Source organism: Crinia signifera, chromosome 4 (genome assembly GCF_055691185.1).
Source record: "Crinia signifera chromosome 4, ASM5569118v1, whole genome shotgun sequence".
Classification (NCBI taxonomy): domain Eukaryota; kingdom Metazoa; phylum Chordata; class Amphibia; order Anura; family Myobatrachidae; genus Crinia; species Crinia signifera.
In genome coordinates this window covers 294,757,909-294,774,781 of record NC_139220.1, presented here as the reverse complement: position 1 = coordinate 294,774,781, position 16,873 = coordinate 294,757,909, and the positions used below count along the sequence as shown (strand labels likewise).

The 16,873-nt window shown below is 41.1% G+C and overlaps 50 non-coding genes across 50 annotated transcripts; 24 read left to right on the top strand and 26 right to left on the bottom strand.

The window, feature by feature from the left end:
- Positions 1 to 227: 227 nt before the first annotated feature.
- Positions 228 to 300, bottom strand: TRNAM-CAU (transfer RNA methionine (anticodon CAU)). The gene has a single exon. It is a non-coding gene; the product is annotated as a tRNA-Met (tRNA).
- Positions 301 to 415: 115 nt separating this feature from the next.
- Positions 416 to 487, top strand: TRNAE-UUC (transfer RNA glutamic acid (anticodon UUC)). The gene has a single exon. It is a non-coding gene; the product is annotated as a tRNA-Glu (tRNA).
- A 421-nt stretch (positions 488 to 908) lies between these two features.
- Positions 909 to 981, bottom strand: TRNAM-CAU (transfer RNA methionine (anticodon CAU)). Its single transcript has one exon. It is a non-coding gene; the product is annotated as a tRNA-Met (tRNA).
- A 115-nt stretch (positions 982 to 1,096) lies between these two features.
- On the top strand, positions 1,097 to 1,168 carry TRNAE-UUC (transfer RNA glutamic acid (anticodon UUC)). The gene has a single exon. It is a non-coding gene; the product is annotated as a tRNA-Glu (tRNA).
- Positions 1,169 to 1,589: 421 nt separating this feature from the next.
- On the bottom strand, positions 1,590 to 1,662 carry TRNAM-CAU (transfer RNA methionine (anticodon CAU)). Its single transcript has one exon. It is a non-coding gene; the product is annotated as a tRNA-Met (tRNA).
- A 115-nt stretch (positions 1,663 to 1,777) lies between these two features.
- TRNAE-UUC (transfer RNA glutamic acid (anticodon UUC)) lies at positions 1,778 to 1,849 on the top strand. Its single transcript has one exon. It is a non-coding gene; the product is annotated as a tRNA-Glu (tRNA).
- A 421-nt stretch (positions 1,850 to 2,270) lies between these two features.
- Positions 2,271 to 2,343, bottom strand: TRNAM-CAU (transfer RNA methionine (anticodon CAU)). The gene has a single exon. It is a non-coding gene; the product is annotated as a tRNA-Met (tRNA).
- A 115-nt stretch (positions 2,344 to 2,458) lies between these two features.
- On the top strand, positions 2,459 to 2,530 carry TRNAE-UUC (transfer RNA glutamic acid (anticodon UUC)). Its single transcript has one exon. It is a non-coding gene; the product is annotated as a tRNA-Glu (tRNA).
- A 427-nt stretch (positions 2,531 to 2,957) lies between these two features.
- On the bottom strand, positions 2,958 to 3,030 carry TRNAM-CAU (transfer RNA methionine (anticodon CAU)). The gene has a single exon. It is a non-coding gene; the product is annotated as a tRNA-Met (tRNA).
- Positions 3,031 to 3,145: 115 nt separating this feature from the next.
- Positions 3,146 to 3,217, top strand: TRNAE-UUC (transfer RNA glutamic acid (anticodon UUC)). The gene has a single exon. It is a non-coding gene; the product is annotated as a tRNA-Glu (tRNA).
- Positions 3,218 to 3,632: 415 nt separating this feature from the next.
- TRNAM-CAU (transfer RNA methionine (anticodon CAU)) lies at positions 3,633 to 3,705 on the bottom strand. Its single transcript has one exon. It is a non-coding gene; the product is annotated as a tRNA-Met (tRNA).
- A 115-nt stretch (positions 3,706 to 3,820) lies between these two features.
- On the top strand, positions 3,821 to 3,892 carry TRNAE-UUC (transfer RNA glutamic acid (anticodon UUC)). The gene has a single exon. It is a non-coding gene; the product is annotated as a tRNA-Glu (tRNA).
- Positions 3,893 to 4,313: 421 nt separating this feature from the next.
- TRNAI-UAU (transfer RNA isoleucine (anticodon UAU)) lies at positions 4,314 to 4,386 on the bottom strand. The gene has a single exon. It is a non-coding gene; the product is annotated as a tRNA-Ile (tRNA).
- Positions 4,387 to 4,501: 115 nt separating this feature from the next.
- Positions 4,502 to 4,573, top strand: TRNAE-UUC (transfer RNA glutamic acid (anticodon UUC)). Its single transcript has one exon. It is a non-coding gene; the product is annotated as a tRNA-Glu (tRNA).
- A 421-nt stretch (positions 4,574 to 4,994) lies between these two features.
- Positions 4,995 to 5,067, bottom strand: TRNAM-CAU (transfer RNA methionine (anticodon CAU)). Its single transcript has one exon. It is a non-coding gene; the product is annotated as a tRNA-Met (tRNA).
- Positions 5,068 to 5,182: 115 nt separating this feature from the next.
- Positions 5,183 to 5,254, top strand: TRNAE-UUC (transfer RNA glutamic acid (anticodon UUC)). Its single transcript has one exon. It is a non-coding gene; the product is annotated as a tRNA-Glu (tRNA).
- A 421-nt stretch (positions 5,255 to 5,675) lies between these two features.
- TRNAI-UAU (transfer RNA isoleucine (anticodon UAU)) lies at positions 5,676 to 5,748 on the bottom strand. Its single transcript has one exon. It is a non-coding gene; the product is annotated as a tRNA-Ile (tRNA).
- A 115-nt stretch (positions 5,749 to 5,863) lies between these two features.
- Positions 5,864 to 5,935, top strand: TRNAE-UUC (transfer RNA glutamic acid (anticodon UUC)). Its single transcript has one exon. It is a non-coding gene; the product is annotated as a tRNA-Glu (tRNA).
- Positions 5,936 to 6,223: 288 nt separating this feature from the next.
- On the bottom strand, positions 6,224 to 6,295 carry TRNAE-UUC (transfer RNA glutamic acid (anticodon UUC)). The gene has a single exon. It is a non-coding gene; the product is annotated as a tRNA-Glu (tRNA).
- Positions 6,296 to 6,410: 115 nt separating this feature from the next.
- TRNAM-CAU (transfer RNA methionine (anticodon CAU)) lies at positions 6,411 to 6,483 on the top strand. The gene has a single exon. It is a non-coding gene; the product is annotated as a tRNA-Met (tRNA).
- Positions 6,484 to 6,905: 422 nt separating this feature from the next.
- Positions 6,906 to 6,977, bottom strand: TRNAE-UUC (transfer RNA glutamic acid (anticodon UUC)). The gene has a single exon. It is a non-coding gene; the product is annotated as a tRNA-Glu (tRNA).
- A 200-nt stretch (positions 6,978 to 7,177) lies between these two features.
- Positions 7,178 to 7,250, bottom strand: TRNAM-CAU (transfer RNA methionine (anticodon CAU)). The gene has a single exon. It is a non-coding gene; the product is annotated as a tRNA-Met (tRNA).
- A 115-nt stretch (positions 7,251 to 7,365) lies between these two features.
- On the top strand, positions 7,366 to 7,437 carry TRNAE-UUC (transfer RNA glutamic acid (anticodon UUC)). The gene has a single exon. It is a non-coding gene; the product is annotated as a tRNA-Glu (tRNA).
- Positions 7,438 to 7,858: 421 nt separating this feature from the next.
- On the bottom strand, positions 7,859 to 7,931 carry TRNAM-CAU (transfer RNA methionine (anticodon CAU)). Its single transcript has one exon. It is a non-coding gene; the product is annotated as a tRNA-Met (tRNA).
- Positions 7,932 to 8,046: 115 nt separating this feature from the next.
- On the top strand, positions 8,047 to 8,118 carry TRNAE-UUC (transfer RNA glutamic acid (anticodon UUC)). Its single transcript has one exon. It is a non-coding gene; the product is annotated as a tRNA-Glu (tRNA).
- Positions 8,119 to 8,539: 421 nt separating this feature from the next.
- Positions 8,540 to 8,612, bottom strand: TRNAM-CAU (transfer RNA methionine (anticodon CAU)). The gene has a single exon. It is a non-coding gene; the product is annotated as a tRNA-Met (tRNA).
- A 115-nt stretch (positions 8,613 to 8,727) lies between these two features.
- TRNAE-UUC (transfer RNA glutamic acid (anticodon UUC)) lies at positions 8,728 to 8,799 on the top strand. Its single transcript has one exon. It is a non-coding gene; the product is annotated as a tRNA-Glu (tRNA).
- Positions 8,800 to 9,220: 421 nt separating this feature from the next.
- TRNAM-CAU (transfer RNA methionine (anticodon CAU)) lies at positions 9,221 to 9,293 on the bottom strand. The gene has a single exon. It is a non-coding gene; the product is annotated as a tRNA-Met (tRNA).
- A 115-nt stretch (positions 9,294 to 9,408) lies between these two features.
- On the top strand, positions 9,409 to 9,480 carry TRNAE-UUC (transfer RNA glutamic acid (anticodon UUC)). The gene has a single exon. It is a non-coding gene; the product is annotated as a tRNA-Glu (tRNA).
- Positions 9,481 to 9,902: 422 nt separating this feature from the next.
- On the bottom strand, positions 9,903 to 9,975 carry TRNAM-CAU (transfer RNA methionine (anticodon CAU)). The gene has a single exon. It is a non-coding gene; the product is annotated as a tRNA-Met (tRNA).
- A 115-nt stretch (positions 9,976 to 10,090) lies between these two features.
- Positions 10,091 to 10,162, top strand: TRNAE-UUC (transfer RNA glutamic acid (anticodon UUC)). The gene has a single exon. It is a non-coding gene; the product is annotated as a tRNA-Glu (tRNA).
- A 422-nt stretch (positions 10,163 to 10,584) lies between these two features.
- Positions 10,585 to 10,657, bottom strand: TRNAM-CAU (transfer RNA methionine (anticodon CAU)). The gene has a single exon. It is a non-coding gene; the product is annotated as a tRNA-Met (tRNA).
- A 115-nt stretch (positions 10,658 to 10,772) lies between these two features.
- TRNAE-UUC (transfer RNA glutamic acid (anticodon UUC)) lies at positions 10,773 to 10,844 on the top strand. The gene has a single exon. It is a non-coding gene; the product is annotated as a tRNA-Glu (tRNA).
- A 423-nt stretch (positions 10,845 to 11,267) lies between these two features.
- Positions 11,268 to 11,340, bottom strand: TRNAM-CAU (transfer RNA methionine (anticodon CAU)). The gene has a single exon. It is a non-coding gene; the product is annotated as a tRNA-Met (tRNA).
- Positions 11,341 to 11,455: 115 nt separating this feature from the next.
- Positions 11,456 to 11,527, top strand: TRNAE-UUC (transfer RNA glutamic acid (anticodon UUC)). Its single transcript has one exon. It is a non-coding gene; the product is annotated as a tRNA-Glu (tRNA).
- Positions 11,528 to 11,949: 422 nt separating this feature from the next.
- Positions 11,950 to 12,022, bottom strand: TRNAM-CAU (transfer RNA methionine (anticodon CAU)). The gene has a single exon. It is a non-coding gene; the product is annotated as a tRNA-Met (tRNA).
- A 115-nt stretch (positions 12,023 to 12,137) lies between these two features.
- TRNAE-UUC (transfer RNA glutamic acid (anticodon UUC)) lies at positions 12,138 to 12,209 on the top strand. The gene has a single exon. It is a non-coding gene; the product is annotated as a tRNA-Glu (tRNA).
- A 422-nt stretch (positions 12,210 to 12,631) lies between these two features.
- Positions 12,632 to 12,704, bottom strand: TRNAM-CAU (transfer RNA methionine (anticodon CAU)). The gene has a single exon. It is a non-coding gene; the product is annotated as a tRNA-Met (tRNA).
- Positions 12,705 to 12,819: 115 nt separating this feature from the next.
- On the top strand, positions 12,820 to 12,891 carry TRNAE-UUC (transfer RNA glutamic acid (anticodon UUC)). The gene has a single exon. It is a non-coding gene; the product is annotated as a tRNA-Glu (tRNA).
- Positions 12,892 to 13,318: 427 nt separating this feature from the next.
- On the bottom strand, positions 13,319 to 13,391 carry TRNAM-CAU (transfer RNA methionine (anticodon CAU)). Its single transcript has one exon. It is a non-coding gene; the product is annotated as a tRNA-Met (tRNA).
- Positions 13,392 to 13,506: 115 nt separating this feature from the next.
- On the top strand, positions 13,507 to 13,578 carry TRNAE-UUC (transfer RNA glutamic acid (anticodon UUC)). The gene has a single exon. It is a non-coding gene; the product is annotated as a tRNA-Glu (tRNA).
- A 422-nt stretch (positions 13,579 to 14,000) lies between these two features.
- TRNAM-CAU (transfer RNA methionine (anticodon CAU)) lies at positions 14,001 to 14,073 on the bottom strand. Its single transcript has one exon. It is a non-coding gene; the product is annotated as a tRNA-Met (tRNA).
- Positions 14,074 to 14,188: 115 nt separating this feature from the next.
- Positions 14,189 to 14,260, top strand: TRNAE-UUC (transfer RNA glutamic acid (anticodon UUC)). Its single transcript has one exon. It is a non-coding gene; the product is annotated as a tRNA-Glu (tRNA).
- A 427-nt stretch (positions 14,261 to 14,687) lies between these two features.
- On the bottom strand, positions 14,688 to 14,760 carry TRNAM-CAU (transfer RNA methionine (anticodon CAU)). Its single transcript has one exon. It is a non-coding gene; the product is annotated as a tRNA-Met (tRNA).
- Positions 14,761 to 14,875: 115 nt separating this feature from the next.
- Positions 14,876 to 14,947, top strand: TRNAE-UUC (transfer RNA glutamic acid (anticodon UUC)). The gene has a single exon. It is a non-coding gene; the product is annotated as a tRNA-Glu (tRNA).
- Positions 14,948 to 15,374: 427 nt separating this feature from the next.
- On the bottom strand, positions 15,375 to 15,447 carry TRNAM-CAU (transfer RNA methionine (anticodon CAU)). The gene has a single exon. It is a non-coding gene; the product is annotated as a tRNA-Met (tRNA).
- Positions 15,448 to 15,562: 115 nt separating this feature from the next.
- On the top strand, positions 15,563 to 15,634 carry TRNAE-UUC (transfer RNA glutamic acid (anticodon UUC)). The gene has a single exon. It is a non-coding gene; the product is annotated as a tRNA-Glu (tRNA).
- A 422-nt stretch (positions 15,635 to 16,056) lies between these two features.
- On the bottom strand, positions 16,057 to 16,129 carry TRNAM-CAU (transfer RNA methionine (anticodon CAU)). The gene has a single exon. It is a non-coding gene; the product is annotated as a tRNA-Met (tRNA).
- Positions 16,130 to 16,244: 115 nt separating this feature from the next.
- TRNAE-UUC (transfer RNA glutamic acid (anticodon UUC)) lies at positions 16,245 to 16,316 on the top strand. Its single transcript has one exon. It is a non-coding gene; the product is annotated as a tRNA-Glu (tRNA).
- Positions 16,317 to 16,743: 427 nt separating this feature from the next.
- Positions 16,744 to 16,816, bottom strand: TRNAM-CAU (transfer RNA methionine (anticodon CAU)). The gene has a single exon. It is a non-coding gene; the product is annotated as a tRNA-Met (tRNA).
- Between the last annotated feature and the right edge of the window lie 57 nt (positions 16,817 to 16,873).

Sequence of the window (16,873 nt, the reverse complement as noted above, 5' to 3'; positions counted from 1 at the left end):
TGGAATTGTGGCTCACTAAGAACAAAAATTATGAAAAAGACCAGAACAATGCTTTTTGCCCCCTTTTTTCCTCTATTACACAAATTTCCAGAACAAATTGCTATTCAACAAGGAAAATGCCGTCAGTTCCAATAGGTGTTCAGGCATCTTTATCAGAAACAGAGTTTAATTCTCAAATTCCAATGCACTCTTGTGAGGACAAAAGTCATGACAGACATCAAAAAGAATGCCCTGTGTGAGGCTTGAACTCACGACCTTCAGATTATGAGACTGACGCGCTACCTACTGCGCTAACAAGGCAACTTCTTGGTTGTGTTTGGTTTCAACAAGGTACCGCACTTAGCATAAATAAATGTACACTGTCGGCAAGACAAATTTTGCTTGTATGAAACATTGAAGTCAGCAGCTTTCAGCTTCCCATATGGTCTAGCGGTCAGGATTCCTGGTTTTCACCCAGGCGGCCCGGGTTCGACTCCCGGTATGGGAATGGAACCTTATTGTTAATTCAAGAGAGAATCAAAAGCATCGGAGCAAAAAAACTTCTGTTTGGTGTACTTCCAATTGCACATGTGATGCACTGCTTCCAGTTGCGACAAGTTTTTGGAATACTGATATGTCATCACGATTGTCCTTGACTCAAGACTTGTAACATTTCCAGATGTCTTGGAACTGCATGAGAAATGGAATTGTGGCTCACTAAAAACAAAAATTATGAAAAAGACCAGAACAATGCTTTATGCCCCCTTTTTTCCTCTATTACACAAATTTCCAGAACAAAGTCCTATTCAACAAGGAAAATGCCGTCAGTTCCAATAGGTGTTCAGGCATCTTTATCAGAAACAGAGTTTAATTCTCAAATTCCAATGCACTCTTGTGAGGACAAAAGTCATGACAGACATCAAAAAGAATGCCCTGTGTGAGGCTTGAACTCACGACCTTCAGATTATGAGACTGACGCGCTACCTACTGCGCTAACAAGGCAACTTCTTGGTTGTGTTTGGTTTCAACAAGGTACCGCACTTAGCATAAATAAATGTACACTGTCGGCAAGACAAATTTTGCTTGTATGAAACATTGAAGTCAGCAGCTTTCAGCTTCCCATATGGTCTAGCGGTCAGGATTCCTGGTTTTCACCCAGGCGGCCCGGGTTCGACTCCCGGTATGGGAATGGAACCTTATTGTTAATTCAAGAGAGAATCAAAAGCATCGGAGCAAAAAAACTTCTGTTTGGTGTACTTCCAATTGCACATGTGATGCACTGCTTCCAGTTGCGACAAGTTTTTGGAATACTGATATGTCATCACGATTGTCCTTGACTCAAGACTTGTAACATTTCCAGATGTCTTGGAACTGCATGAGAAATGGAATTGTGGCTCACTAAAAACAAAAATTATGAAAAAGACCAGAACAATGCTTTATGCCCCCTTTTTTCCTCTATTACACAAATTTCCAGAACAAAGTCCTATTCAACAAGGAAAATGCCGTCAGTTCCAATAGGTGTTCAGGCATCTTTATCAGAAACAGAGTTTAATTCTCAAATTCCAATGCACTCTTGTGAGGACAAAAGTCATGACAGACATCAAAAAGAATGCCCTGTGTGAGGCTTGAACTCACGACCTTCAGATTATGAGACTGACGCGCTACCTACTGCGCTAACAAGGCAACTTCTTGGTTGTGTTTGGTTTCAACAAGGTACCGCACTTAGCATAAATAAATGTACACTGTCGGCAAGACAAATTTTGCTTGTATGAAACATTGAAGTCAGCAGCTTTCAGCTTCCCATATGGTCTAGCGGTCAGGATTCCTGGTTTTCACCCAGGCGGCCCGGGTTCGACTCCCGGTATGGGAATGGAACCTTATTGTTAATTCAAGAGAGAATCAAAAGCATCGGAGCAAAAAAACTTCTGTTTGGTGTACTTCCAATTGCACATGTGATGCACTGCTTCCAGTTGCGACAAGTTTTTGGAATACTGATATGTCATCACGATTGTCCTTGACTCAAGACTTGTAACATTTCCAGATGTCTTGGAACTGCATGAGAAATGGAATTGTGGCTCACTAAAAACAAAAATTATGAAAAAGACCAGAACAATGCTTTATGCCCCCTTTTTTCCTCTATTACACAAATTTCCAGAACAAAGTCCTATTCAACAAGGAAAATGCCGTCAGTTCCAATAGGTGTTCAGGCATCTTTATCAGAAACAGAGTTTAATTCTCAAATTCCAATGCACTCTTGTGAGGACAAAAGTCATGACAGACATCAAAAAGAATGCCCTGTGTGAGGCTTGAACTCACGACCTTCAGATTATGAGACTGACACGCTACCTACTGCGCTAACAAGGCAACTTCTTGGTTGTGTTTGGTTTCAACAAGGTACTGCACTTAGCATGAATAAATGTACACTGTCGGCAAGACAAATTTTGCTTGTATGAAACATTGAATTCAGTAGCTTTCAGCTTCCCATATGGTCTAGCGGTCAGGATTCCTGGTTTTCACCCAGGCGACCCGGGTTCGACTCCCGGTATGGGAATGGAACCTTATTGTTAATTCAAGAGAGAATCAAAAGCATCGGAGGAAAAAAACTTCAGTTTGGTGTACTTCCAATTGACAGTGCACATGTGATGCACTGCTTCCAGTTGCGACAAGTTTTTGGAATACTGATATGTCATCACGATTGTCCTTGACTCAAGACTTGTAACATTTCCAGATGTCTTGGAACTGCATGAGAAATGGAATTGTGGCTCACTAAGAACAAAAATTATGAAAAAGACCAGAACAATGCTTTATGCCCCCTTTTTTCCTCTATTACACAAATTTCCAGAACAAAGTCCTATTCAACAAAGAAAATGCCGTCAGTTCCAATAGGTGTTCAGGCAACTTTATCAGAAACAGAGTTTAATTCTCAAATTCCAATGCACTCTTGTGAGGACAAAAGTCATGACAGACATCAAAAAGAATGCCCTGTGTGAGGCTTGAACTTACGACCTTCAGATTATGAGACTGACGCGCTACCTACTGTGCTAACAAGGCAACTTCTTGGTTGTGTTTGGTTTCAACAAGGTACCGCACTTAGCATGAATAAATGTACACTGTCGGCAAGACAAATTTTGCTTGTATGAAACATTGAAGTCCGCAGCTTTCAGCTTCCCATATGGTCTAGCGGTCAGGATTCCTGGTTTTCACCCAGGCGGCCCGGGTTCGACTCCCGGTATGGGAATGGAACCTTATTGTTAATTCAAGAGAGAATCAAAAGCATCGGAGCAAAAAAACTTCTGTTTGGTGTACTTCCAATTGCACATGTGATGCACTGCTTCCAGTTGCTACAAGTTTTTGGAATACTGATATGTCATCACGATTGTCCTTGACTCAAGACTTGTAACATTTCCAGATGTCTTGGAACTGCATGAGAAATGGAATTGTGGCTCACTAAGAACAAAAATTATGAAAAAGACCAGAACAATGCTTTTTGCCCCCTTTTTTCCTCTATTACACAAATTTCCAGAACAAATTGCTATTCAACAAGGAAAATGCCGTCAGTTCCAATAGGTGTTCAGGCATCTTTATCAGAAACAGAGTTTAATTCTCAAATTCCAATGCACTCTTGTGAGGACAAAAGTCATGACAGACAAGAATGCCCTGTGTGAGGCTTGAACTCACGACCTTCAGATTATGAGACTGACGCGCTACCTACTGCGCTAACAAGGCAACTTCTTGGTTGTGTTTGGTTTCAACAAGGTACTGCACTTAGCATGAATAAATGTACACTGTCGGCAAGACAAATTTTGCTTGTATGAAACATTGAAGTCCGCAGCTTTCAGCTTCCCATATGGTCTAGCGGTCAGGATTCCTGGTTTTCACCCAGGCGGCCCGGGTTCGACTCCCGGTATGGGAATGGAACCTTATTGTTAATTCAAGAGAGAATCAAAAGCATCGGAGCAAAAAAACTTCTGTTTGGTGTACTTCCAATTGCACATGTGATGCACTGCTTCCAGTTGCTACAAGTTTTTGGAATACTGATATGTCATCACGATTGTCCTTGACTCAAGACTTGTAACATTTCCAGATGTCTTGGAACTGCATGAGAAATGGAATTGTGGCTCACTAAGAACAAAAATTATGAAAAAGACCAGAACAATGCTTTATGCCCCCTTTTTTCCTCTATTACACAAATTTCCAGAACAAATTGCTATTCAACAAGGAAAATGCCGTCAGTTCCAATAGGTGTTCAGGCATCTTTATCAGAAACAGAGTTTAATTCTCAAATTCCAATGCACTCTTGTGAGGACAAAAGTCATGACAGACATCAAAAAGAATGCCCTGGGTGAGGCTTGAACTCACGACCTTCAGATTATAAGACTGACGCGCTACCTACTGCGCTAACAAGGCAACTTCTTGGTTGTGTTTGGTTTCAACAAGGTACCGCACTTAGCATGAATAAATGTACACTGTCGGCAAGACAAATTTTGCTTGTATGAAACATTGAAGTCAGCAGCTTTCAGCTTCCCATATGGTCTAGCGGTCAGGATTCCTGGTTTTCACCCAGGCGGCCCGGGTTCGACTCCCGGTATGGGAATGGAACCTTATTGTTAATTCAAGAGAGAATCAAAAGCATCGGAGCAAAAAAACTTCTGTTTGGTGTACTTCCAATTGCACATGTGATGCACTGCTTCCAGTTGCTACAAGTTTTTGGAATACTGATATGTCATCACGATTGTCCTTGACTCAAGACTTGTAACATTTCCAGATGTCTTGGAACTGCATGAGAAATGGAATTGTGGCTCACTAAGAACAAAAATTATGAAAAAGACCAGAACAATGCTTTTTGCCCCCTTTTTTCCTCTATTACACAAATTTCCAGAACAAATTGCTATTCAACAAGGAAAATGCCGTCAGTTCCAATAGGTGTTCAGGCATCTTTATCAGAAACAGAGTTTAATTCTCAAATTCCAATGCACTCTTGTGAGGACAAAAGTCATGACAGACATCAAAAAGAATGCCCTGTGTGAGGCTTGAACTCACGACCTTCAGATTATGAGACTGACGCGCTACCTACTGCGCTAACACGGCAACTTCTTGGTTGTGTTTGGTTTCAACAAGGTACTGCACTTAGCATGAATAAATGTACACTGTCGGCAAGACAAATTTTGCTTGTATGAAACATTGAAGTCCGCAGCTTTCAGCTTCCCATATGGTCTAGCGGTCAGGATTCCTGGTTTTCACCCAGGCGGCCCGGGTTCGACTCCCGGTATGGGAATGGAACCTTATTGTTAATTCAAGAGAGAATCAAAAGCATCGGAGCAAAAAAACTTCTGTTTGGTGTACTTCCAATTGCACATGTGATGCACTGCTTCCAGTTGCTACAAGTTTTTGGAATACTGATATGTCATCACGATTGTCCTTGACTCAAGACTTGTAACATTTCCAGATGTCTTGGAACTGCATGAGAAATGGAATTGTGGCTCACTAAGAACAAAAATTATGAAAAAGACCAGAACAATGCTTTATGCCCCCTTTTTTCCTCTATTACACAAATTTCCAGAACAAATTGCTATTCAACAAGGAAAATGCCGTCAGTTCCAATAGGTGTTCAGGCATCTTTATCAGAAACAGAGTTTAATTCTCAAATTCCAATGCACTCTTGTGAGGACAAAAGTCATGACAGACATCAAAAAGAATGCCCTGGGTGAGGCTTGAACTCACGACCTTCAGATTATAAGACTGACGCGCTACCTACTGCGCTAACAAGGCAACTTCTTGGTTGTGTTTGGTTTCAACAAGGTACCGCACTTAGCATGAATAAATGTACACTGTCGGCAAGACAAATTTTGCTTGTATGAAACATTGAAGTCAGCAGCTTTCAGCTTCCCATATGGTCTAGCGGTCAGGATTCCTGGTTTTCACCCAGGCGGCCCGGGTTCGACTCCCGGTATGGGAATGGAACCTTATTGTTAATTCAAGAGAGAATCAAAAGCATCGGAGCAAAAAAACTTCTGTTTGGTGTACTTCCAATTGCACATGTGATGCACTGCTTCCAGTTGCTACAAGTTTTTGGAATACTGATATGTCATCACGATTGTCCTTGACTCAAGACTTGTAACATTTCCAGATGTCTTGGAACTGCATGAGAAATGGAATTGTGGCTCACTAAGAACAAAAATTATGAAAAAGACCAGAACAATGCTTTTTGCCCCCTTTTTTCTCTTGAATTAACAATAAGGTTCCATTCCCATACCGGGAGTCGAACCCGGGCCGCCTGGGTGAAAACCAGGAATCCTGACCGCTAGACCATATGGGAAGCTGAAAGCTACTGAATTCAGTGTTTCATACAAGCAAAATTTGTCTTGCCGACAGTGTACATTTATTCATGCTAAGTGCAGTACCTTGTTGAAACCAAACACAACCAAAAAGTTGCCTTGTTAGCGCAGTAGGTAGCGCGTCAGTCTCATAATCTGAAGGTCGTGAGTTCAAGCCTCACACAGGGCATTCTTTTTGATGTCTGTCATGACTTTTGTCCTCACAAGAGTGCATTGGAATTTGAGAATTAAACTCTGTTTCTGATAAAGTTGCCTGAACACCTATTGGAACTGACGGCATTTTCCTTGTTGAATAGGACTTTGTTCTGGAAATTTGTGTAATAGAGGAAAAAAGGGGGCATAAAGCATTGTTCTGTTTTTTTTTCATAATTTTTGTTCTTAGTGAGCCACAATTCCATTTCTCATGCAGTTCCAAGACATCTGGAAATGTTACAAGTCTTGAGTCAAGGACAATCGTGATGACATATCAGTATTCCAAAAACTTGTCGCAACTGGAAGCAGTGCATCACATGTGCAATTGGAAGTACACCAAACAGAAGTTTTTTTGCTCCGATGCTTTTGATTCTCTCTTGAATTAACAATAAGGTTCCATTCCCATACCGGGAGTCGAACCCGGGCCGCCTGGGTGAAAACCAGGAATCCTGACCGCTAGACCATATGGGAAGCTGAAAGCTGCTGACTTCAATGTTTCATGCCCCCTTTTTTCCTCTATTACACAAATTTCCAGAACAAAGTCCTATTCAACAAGGAAAATGCCGTCAGTTCCAATAGGTGTTCAGGCATCTTTATCAGAAACAGAGTTTAATTCTCAAATTCCAATGCACTCTTGTGAGGACAAAAGTCATGACAGACATCAAAAAGAATGCCCTGTGTGAGGCTTGAACTCACGACCTTCAGATTATGAAACTGACGCGCTACCTACTGCGCTAACAAGGCAACTTCTTGGTTGTGTTTGGTTTCAACAAGGTACTGCACTTGGTATGAATAAATGTACACTGTCGGCAAGACAAATTTTGCTTGTATAAAACATTGAATTCAGTAGCTTTCAGCTTCCCATATGGTCTAGCGGTCAGGATTCCTGGTTTTCACCCAGGCGGCCCGGGTTCGACTCCCGGTATGGGAATGGAACCTTATTGTTAATTCAAGAGAGAATCAAAAGCATCGCAGCAAAAAAACTTCTGTTTGGTGTACTTCCAATTGCACATGTGATGCACTGCTTCCAGTTGCGACAAGTTTTTGGAATACTGATATGTCATCACGATTGTCCTTGACTCAAGACTTGTAACATTTCCAGATGTCTTGGAACTGCATGAGAAATGGAATTGTGGCTCACTAAGAACAAAAATTATGAAAAAGACCAGAACAATGCTTTATGCCCCCTTTTTTCCTCTATTACACAAATTTCCAGAACAAAGTCCTATTCAACAAGGAAAATGCCGTCAGTTCCAATAGGTGTTCAGGCATCTTTATCAGAAACAGAGTTTAATTCTCAAATTCCAATGCACTCTTGTGAGGACAAAAGTCATGACAGACATCAAAAAGAATGCCCTGTGTGAGGCTTGAACTCACGACCTTCAGATTATGAGACTGACGCGCTACCTACTGCGCTAACAAGGCAACTTCTTGGTTGTGTTTGGTTTCAACAAGGTACTGCACTTGGTATGAATAAATGTACACTGTCGGCAAGACAAATTTTGCTTGTATGAAACATTGAATTCTGTAGCTTTCAGCTTCCCATATGGTCTAGCGGTCAGGATTCCTGGTTTTCACCCAGGCGGCCCGGGTTCGACTCCCGGTATGGGAATGGAACCTTATTGTTAATTCAAGAGATAATCAAAAGCATCGGAGCAAAAAAACTTCTGTTTGGTGTACTTCCAATTGCACATGTGATGCACTGCTTCCAGTTGCGACAAGTTTTTGGAATACTGATATGTCATCACGATTGTCCTTGACTCAAGACTTGTAACATTTCCAGATGTCTTGGAACTGCATGAGAAATGGAATTGTGGCTCACTAAGAACAAAAATTATGAAAAAGACCAGAACAATGCTTTATGCCCCCTTTTTTCCTCTATTACACAAATTTCCAGAACAAAGTCCTATTCAACAAGGAAAATGCCGTCAGTTCCAATAGGTGTTCAGGCATCTTTATCAGAAACAGAGTTTAATTCTCAAATTCCAATGCACTCTTGTGAGGACAAAAGTCATGACAGACATCAAAAAGAATGCCCTGTGTGAGGCTTGAACTCACGACCTTCAGATTATGAGACTGACGCGCTATCTACTGCGCTAACAAGGCAACTTCTTGGTTGTGTTTGGTTTCAACAAGGTACTGCACTTGGTATGAATAAATGTACACTGTCGGCAAGACAAATTTTGCTTGTATGAAACATTGAATTCTGTAGCTTTCAGCTTCCCATATGGTCTAGCGGTCAGGATTCCTGGTTTTCACCCAGGCGGCCCGGGTTCGACTCCCGGTATGGGAATGGAACCTTATTGTTAATTCAAGAGATAATCAAAAGCATCGGAGCAAAAAAACTTCTGTTTGGTGTACTTCCAATTGCACATGTGATGCACTGCTTCCAGTTGCGACAAGTTTTTGGAATACTGATATGTCATCACGATTGTCCTTGACTCAAGACTTGTAACATTTCCAGATGTCTTGGAACTGCATGAGAAATGGAATTGTGGCTCACTAAGAACAAAAATTATGAAAAAGACCAGAACAATGCTTTATGCCCCCTTTTTTCCTCTATTACACAAATTTCCAGAACAAAGTCCTATTCAACAAGGAAAATGCCGTCAGTTCCAATAGGTGTTCAGGCATCTTTATCAGAAACAGAGTTTAATTCTCAAATTCCAATGCACTCTTGTGAGGACAAAAGTCATGACAGACATCAAAAAGAATGCCTTGTGTGAGGCTTGAACTCACGACCTTCAGATTATGAAACTGACGCGCTACCTACTGCGCTAACAAGGCAACTTCTTGGTTGTGTTTGGTTTCAACAAGGTACTGCACTTGGTATGAATAAATGTACACTGTCGGCAAGACAAATTTTGCTTGTATGAAACATTGAATTCTGTAGCTTTCAGCTTCCCATATGGTCTAGCGGTCAGGATTCCTGGTTTTCACCCAGGCGGCCCGGGTTCGACTCCCGGTATGGGAATGGAACCTTATTGTTAATTCAAGAGATAATCAAAAGCATCGGAGCAAAAAAACTTCTGTTTGGTGTACTTCCAATTGCACATGTGATGCACTGCTTCCAGTTGCGACAAGTTTTTGGAATACTGATATGTCATCACGATTGTCCTTGACTCAAGACTTGTAACATTTCCAGATGTCTTGGAACTGCATGAGAAATGGAATTGTGGCTCACTAAGAACAAAAATTATGAAAAAGACCAGAACAATGCTTTATGCCCCCTTTTTTCCCTCTATTACACAAATTTCCAGAACAAAGTCCTATTCAACAAGGAAAATGCCGTCAGTTCCAATAGGTGTTCAGGCAACTTTATCAGAAACAGAGTTTAATTCTCAAATTCCAATGCACTCTTGTGAGGACAAAAGTCATGACAGACATCAAAAAGAAGGCCCTGTGTGAGGCTTGAACTCACGACCTTCAGATTATGAGACTGACGCGCTACCTACTGCGCTAACAAGGCAACTTCTTGGTTGTGTTTGGTTTCAAAAAGGTACTGCACTTAGCATGAATAAATGTACACTGTCGGCAAGACAAATTTTGCTTGTATGAAACATTGAATTCAGTAGCTTTCAGCTTCCCATATGGTCTAGCGGTCAGGATTCCTGGTTTTCACCCAGGCGGCCCGGGTTCGACTCCCGGTATGGGAATGGAACCTTATTGTTAATTCAAGAGAGAATCAAAAGCATCGGAGCAAAAAAACTTCTGTTTGGTGTACTTCCAATTGCACATGTGATGCACTGCTTCCAGTTGCGACAAGTTTTTGGAATACTGATATGTCATCACGATTGTCTTTGACTCAAGACTTGTAACATTTCCAGATGTCTTGGAACTGCATGAGAAATGAAATTGTGGCTTACTAAGAACAAAAATTATGAAAAAAAACAGAACAATGCTTTATGCCCCCTTTTTTCCCTCTATTACACAAATTTCCAGAACAAAGTCCTATTCAACAAGGAAAATGCCGTCAGTTCCAATAGGTGTTCAGGCAACTTTATCAGAAACAGAGTTTAATTCTCAAATTCCAATGCACTCTTGTGAGGACAAAAGTCATGACAGACATCAAAAAGAATGCCCTGTGTGAGGCTTGAACTCACGACCTTCAGATTATGAGACTGACGCGCTACCTACTGCGCTAACAAGGCAACTTCTTGGTTGTGTTTGGTTTCAAAAAGGTACTGCACTTAGCATGAATAAATGTACACTGTCGGCAAGACAAATTTTGCTTGTATGAAACATTGAATTCAGTAGCTTTCAGCTTCCCATATGGTCTAGCGGTCAGGATTCCTGGTTTTCACCCAGGCGGCCCGGGTTCGACTCCCGGTATGGGAATGGAACCTTATTGTTAATTCAAGAGAGAATCAAAAGCATCGGAGCAAAAAAACTTCTGTTTGGTGTACTTCCAATTGCACATGTGATGCACTGCTTCCAGTTGCGACAAGTTTTTGGAATACTGATATGTCATCACGATTGTCTTTGACTCAAGACTTGTAACATTTCCAGATGTCTTGGAACTGCATGAGAAATGAAATTGTGGCTCACTAAGAACAAAAATTATGAAAAAAAAACAGAACAATGCTTTATGCCCCCTTTTTTCCCTCTATTACACAAATTTCCAGAACAAAGTCCTATTCAACAAGGAAAATGCCGTCAGTTCCAATAGGTGTTCAGGCAACTTTATCAGAAACAGAGTTTAATTCTCAAATTCCAATGCACTCTTGTGAGGACAAAAGTCATGACAGACATCAAAAAGAATGCCCTGTGTGAGGCTTGAACTCACGACCTTCAGATTATGAGACTGACGCGCTACCTACTGCGCTAACAAGGCAACTTCTTGGTTGTGTTTGGTTTCAAAAAGGTACTGCACTTAGCATGAATAAATGTACACTGTCGGCAAGACAAATTTTGCTTGTATGAAACATTGAATTCAGTAGCTTTCAGCTTCCCATATGGTCTAGCGGTCAGGATTCCTGGTTTTCACCCAGGCGGCCCGGGTTCGACTCCCGGTATGGGAATGGAACCTTATTGTTAATTCAAGAGAGAATCAAAAGCATCGGAGCAAAAAAACTTCTGTTTGGTGTACTTCCAATTGCACATGTGATGCACTGCTTCCAGTTGCGACAAGTTTTTGGAATACTGATATGTCATCACGATTGTCCTTGACTCAAGACTTGTAACATTTCCAGATGTCTTGGAACTGCATGAGAAATGAAATTGTGGCTTACTAAGAACAAAAATTATGAAAAAAAACAGAACAATGCTTTATGCCCCCTTTTTTCCCTCTATTACACAAATTTCCAGAACAAAGTCCTATTCAACAAGGAAAATGCCGTCAGTTCCAATAGGTGTTCAGGCAACTTTATCAGAAACAGAGTTTAATTCTCAAATTCCAATGCACTCTTGTGAGGACAAAAGTCATGACAGACATCAAAAAGAATGCCCTGTGTGAGGCTTGAACTCACGACCTTCAGATTATGAGACTGACGCGCTACCTACTGCGCTAACAAGGCAACTTCTTGGTTGTGTTTGGTTTCAAAAAGGTACTGCACTTAGCATGAATAAATGTACACTGTCGGCAAGACAAATTTTGCTTGTATGAAACATTGAATTCAGTAGCTTTCAGCTTCCCATATGGTCTAGCGGTCAGGATTCCTGGTTTTCACCCAGGCGGCCCGGGTTCGACTCCCGGTATGGGAATGGAACCTTATTGTTAATTCAAGAGAGAATCAAAAGCATCGGAGCAAAAAAACTTCTGTTTGGTGTACTTCCAATTGCACATGTGATGCACTGCTTCCAGTTGCGACAAGTTTTTGGAATACTGATATGTCATCACGATTGTCCTTGACTCAAGACTTGTAACATTTCCAGATGTCTTGGAACTGCATGAGAAATGGAATTGTGGCTCGCTAAGAACAAAAATTATGAAAAAAAAACAGAACAATGCTTTATGCCCCCTTTTTTCCTCTATTACACAAATTTCCAGAACAAAGTCCTATTCAACAAGGAAAATGCCGTCAGTTCCAATAGGTGTTCAGGCAACTTTATCAGAAACAGAGTTTAATTCTCAAATTCCAATGCACTCTTGTGAGGACAAAAGTCATGACAGACATCAAAAAGAATGCCCTGTGTGAGGCTTGAACTCACGACCTTCAGATTATGAGACTGACGCGCTACCTACTGCGCTAACAAGGCAACTTCTTGGTTGTGTTTGGTTTCAACAAGGTACTGCACTTAGCATGAATAAATGTACACTGTCGGCAAGACAAATTTTGCTTGTATGAAACATTGAATTCAGTAGCTTTCAGCTTCCCATATGGTCTAGCGGTCAGGATTCCTGGTTTTCACCCAGGCGGCCTGGGTTCGACTCCCGGTATGGGAATGGAACCTTATTGTTAATTCAAGAGAGAATCAAAAGCATCGGAGCAAAAAAACTTCAGTTTGGTGTACTTCCAATTGACAGTGCACATGTGATGCACTGCTTCCAGTTGCGACAAGTTTTTGGAATACTGATATGTCATCACGATTGTCTTTGACTCAAGACTTGTAACATTTCCAGATGTCTTGGAACTGCATGAGAAATGAAATTGTGGCTCACTAAGAACAAAAATTATGAAAAAGACCAGAACAATGCTTTATGCCCCCTTTTTTCCTCTATTACACAAATTTCCAGAACAAAGTCCTATTCAACAAGGAAAATGCCGTCAGTTCCAATAGGTGTTCAGGCAACTTTATCAGAAACAGAGTTTAATTCTCAAATTCCAATGCACTCTTGTGAGGACAAAAGTCATGACAGACATCAAAAAGAATGCCCTGTGTGAGGCTTGAACTCACGACCTTCAGATTATGAGACTGACGCGCTACCTACTGCGCTAACAAGGCAACTTCTTGGTTGTGTTTGGTTTCAAAAAGGTACTGCACTTAGCATGAATAAATGTACACTGTCGGCAAGACAAATTTTGCTTGTATGAAACATTGAATTCAGTAGCTTTCAGCTTCCCATATGGTCTAGCGGTCAGGATTCCTGGTTTTCACCCAGGCGGCCCGGGTTCGACTCCCGGTATGGGAATGGAACCTTATTGTTAATTCAAGAGAGAATCAAAAGCATCGGAGCAAAAAAACTTCTGTTTGGTGTACTTCCAATTGCACATGTGATGCACTGCTTCCAGTTGCGACAAGTTTTTGGAATACTGATATGTCATCACGATTGTCCTTGACTCAAGACTTGTAACATTTCCAGATGTCTTGGAACTGCATGAGAAATGGAATTGTGGCTCGCTAAGAACAAAAATTATGAAAAAAAAACAGAACAATGCTTTATGCCCCCTTTTTTCCTCTATTACACAAATTTCCAGAACAAAGTCCTATTCAACAAGGAAAATGCCGTCAGTTCCAATAGGTGTTCAGGCAACTTTATCAGAAACAGAGTTTAATTCTCAAATTCCAATGCACTCTTGTGAGGACAAAAGTCATGACAGACATCAAAAAGAATGCCCTGTGTGAGGCTTGAACTCACGACCTTCAGATTATGAGACTGACGCGCTACCTACTGCGCTAACAAGGCAACTTCTTGGTTGTGTTTGGTTTCAACAAGGTACTGCACTTAGCATGAATAAATGTACACTGTCGGCAAGACAAATTTTGCTTGTATGAAACATTGAATTCAGTAGCTTTCAGCTTCCCATATGGTCTAGCGGTCAGGATTCCTGGTTTTCACCCAGGCGGCCTGGGTTCGACTCCCGGTATGGGAATGGAACCTTATTGTTAATTCAAGAGAGAATCAAAAGCATCGGAGCAAAAAAACTTCAGTTTGGTGTACTTCCAATTGACAGTGCACATGTGATGCACTGCTTCCAGTTGCGACAAGTTTTTGGAATACTGATATGTCATCACGATTGTCCTTGACTCAAGACTTGTAACATTTCCAGATGTCTTGGAACTGCATGAGAAATGAAATTGTGGCTCACTAAGAACAAAAATTATGAAAAAGACCAGAACAATGCTTTATGCCCCCTTTTTTCCTCTATTACACAAATTTCCAGAACAAAGTCCTATTCAACAAGGAAAATGCCGTCAGTTCCAATAGGTGTTCAGGCAACTTTATCAGAAACAGAGTTTAATTCTCAAATTCCAATGCACTCTTGTGAGGACAAAAGTCATGACAGACATCAAAAAGAATGCCCTGTGTGAGGCTTGAACTCACGACCTTCAGATTATGAGACTGACGCGCTACCTACTGCGCTAACAAGGCAACTTCTTGGTTGTGTTTGGTTTCAACAAGGTACTGCACTTAGCATGAATAAATGTACACTGTCGGCAAGACAAATTTTGCTTGTATGAAACATTGAATTCAGTAGCTTTCAGCTTCCCATATGGTCTAGCGGTCAGGATTCCTGGTTTTCACCCAGGCGGCCTGGGTTCGACTCCCGGTATGGGAATGGAACCTTATTGTTAATTCAAGAGAGAATCAAAAGCATCGGAGCAAAAAAACTTCAGTTTGGTGTACTTCCAATTGACAGTGCACATGTGATGCACTGCTTCCAGTTGCGACAAGTTTTTGGAATACTGATATGTCATCACGATTGTCCTTGACTCAAGACTTGTAACATTTCCAGATGTCTTGGAACTGCATGAGAAATGAAATTGTGGCTCACTAAGAACAAAAATTATGAAAAAGACCAGAACAATGCTTTATGCCCCCTTTTTTCCTCTATTACACAAATTTCCAGAACAAAGTCCTATTCAACAAGGAAAATGCCGTCAGTTCCAATAGGTGTTCAGGCAACTTTATCAGAAACAGAGTTTAATTCTCAAATTCCAATGCACTCTTGTGAGGACAAAAGTCATGACAGACATCAAAAAGAATGCCCTGTGTGAGGCTTGAACTCACGACCTTCAGATTATGAGACTGACGCGCTACCTACTGCGCTAACAAGGCAACTTCTTGGTTGTGTTTGGTTTCAAAAAGGTACTGCACTTAGCATGAATAAATGTACACTGTCGGCAAGACAAATTTTGCTTGTATGAAACATTGAATTCAGTAGCTTTCAGCTTCCCATATGGTCTAGCGGTCAGGATTCCTGGTTTTCACCCAGGCGGCCCGGGTTCGACTCCCGGTATGGGATTGGAACCTTATTGTTAATTCAAGAGAGAATCAAAAGCATCGGAGCAAAAAAACTTCTGTTTGGTGTACTTCCAATTGCACATGTGATGCACTGCTTCCAGTTGCGACAAGTTTTTGGAATACTGATATGTCATCACGATTGTCTTTGACTCAAGACTTGTAACATTTCCAGATGTCTTGGAACTGCATGAGAAATGAAATTGTGGCTCACTAAGAACAAAAATTATGAAAAAAAACAGAACAATGCTTTATGCCCCCTTTTTTCCCTCTATTACACAAATTTCCAGAACAAAGTCCTATTCAACAAGGAAAATGCCGTCAGTTCCAATAGGTGTTCAGGCAACTTTATCAGAAACAGAGTTTAATTCTCAAATTCCAATGCACTCTTGTGAGGACAAAAGTCATGACAGACATCAAAAAGAATGCCCTGTGTGAGGCTTGAACTCACGACCTTCAGATTATGAGACTGACGCGCTACCTACTGCGCTAACAAGGCAACTTCTTGGTTGTGTTTGGTTTCAAAAAGGTACTGCACTTAGCATGAATAAATGTACACTGTCGGCAAGACAAATTTTGCTTGTATGAAACATTGAATTCAGTAGCTTTCAGCTTCCCATATGGTCTAGCGGTCAGGATTCCTGGTTTTCACCCAGGCGGCCCGGGTTCGACTCCCGGTATGGGAATGGAACCTTATTGTTAATTCAAGAGAGAATCAAAAGCATCGGAGCAAAAAAACTTCTGTTTGGTGTACTTCCAATTGACAGTGCACATGTGATGCACTGCTTCCAGTTGCGACAAGTTTTTGGAATACTGATATGTCATCACGATTGTCCTTGACTCAAGACTTGTAACATTTCCAGATGTCTTGGAACTGCATGAGAAATGAAATTGTGGCTCACTAAGAACAAAAATTATGAAAAAGACCAGAACAATGCTTTATGCCCCCTTTTTTCCTCTATTACACAAATTTCCAGAACAAAGTCCTATTCAACAAGGAAAATGCCGTCAGTTCCAATAGGTGTTCAGGCAACTTTATCAGAAACAGAGTTTAATTCTCAAATTCCAATGCACTCTTGTGAGGACAAAAGTCATGACAGACATCAAAAAGAATGCCCTGTGTGAGGCTTGAACTCACGACCTTCAGATTATGAGACTGACGCGCTACCTACTGCGCTAACAAGGCAACTTCTTGGTTGTGTTTGGTTTCAAAAAGGTACTGCACTTAGCATGAATAAATGTA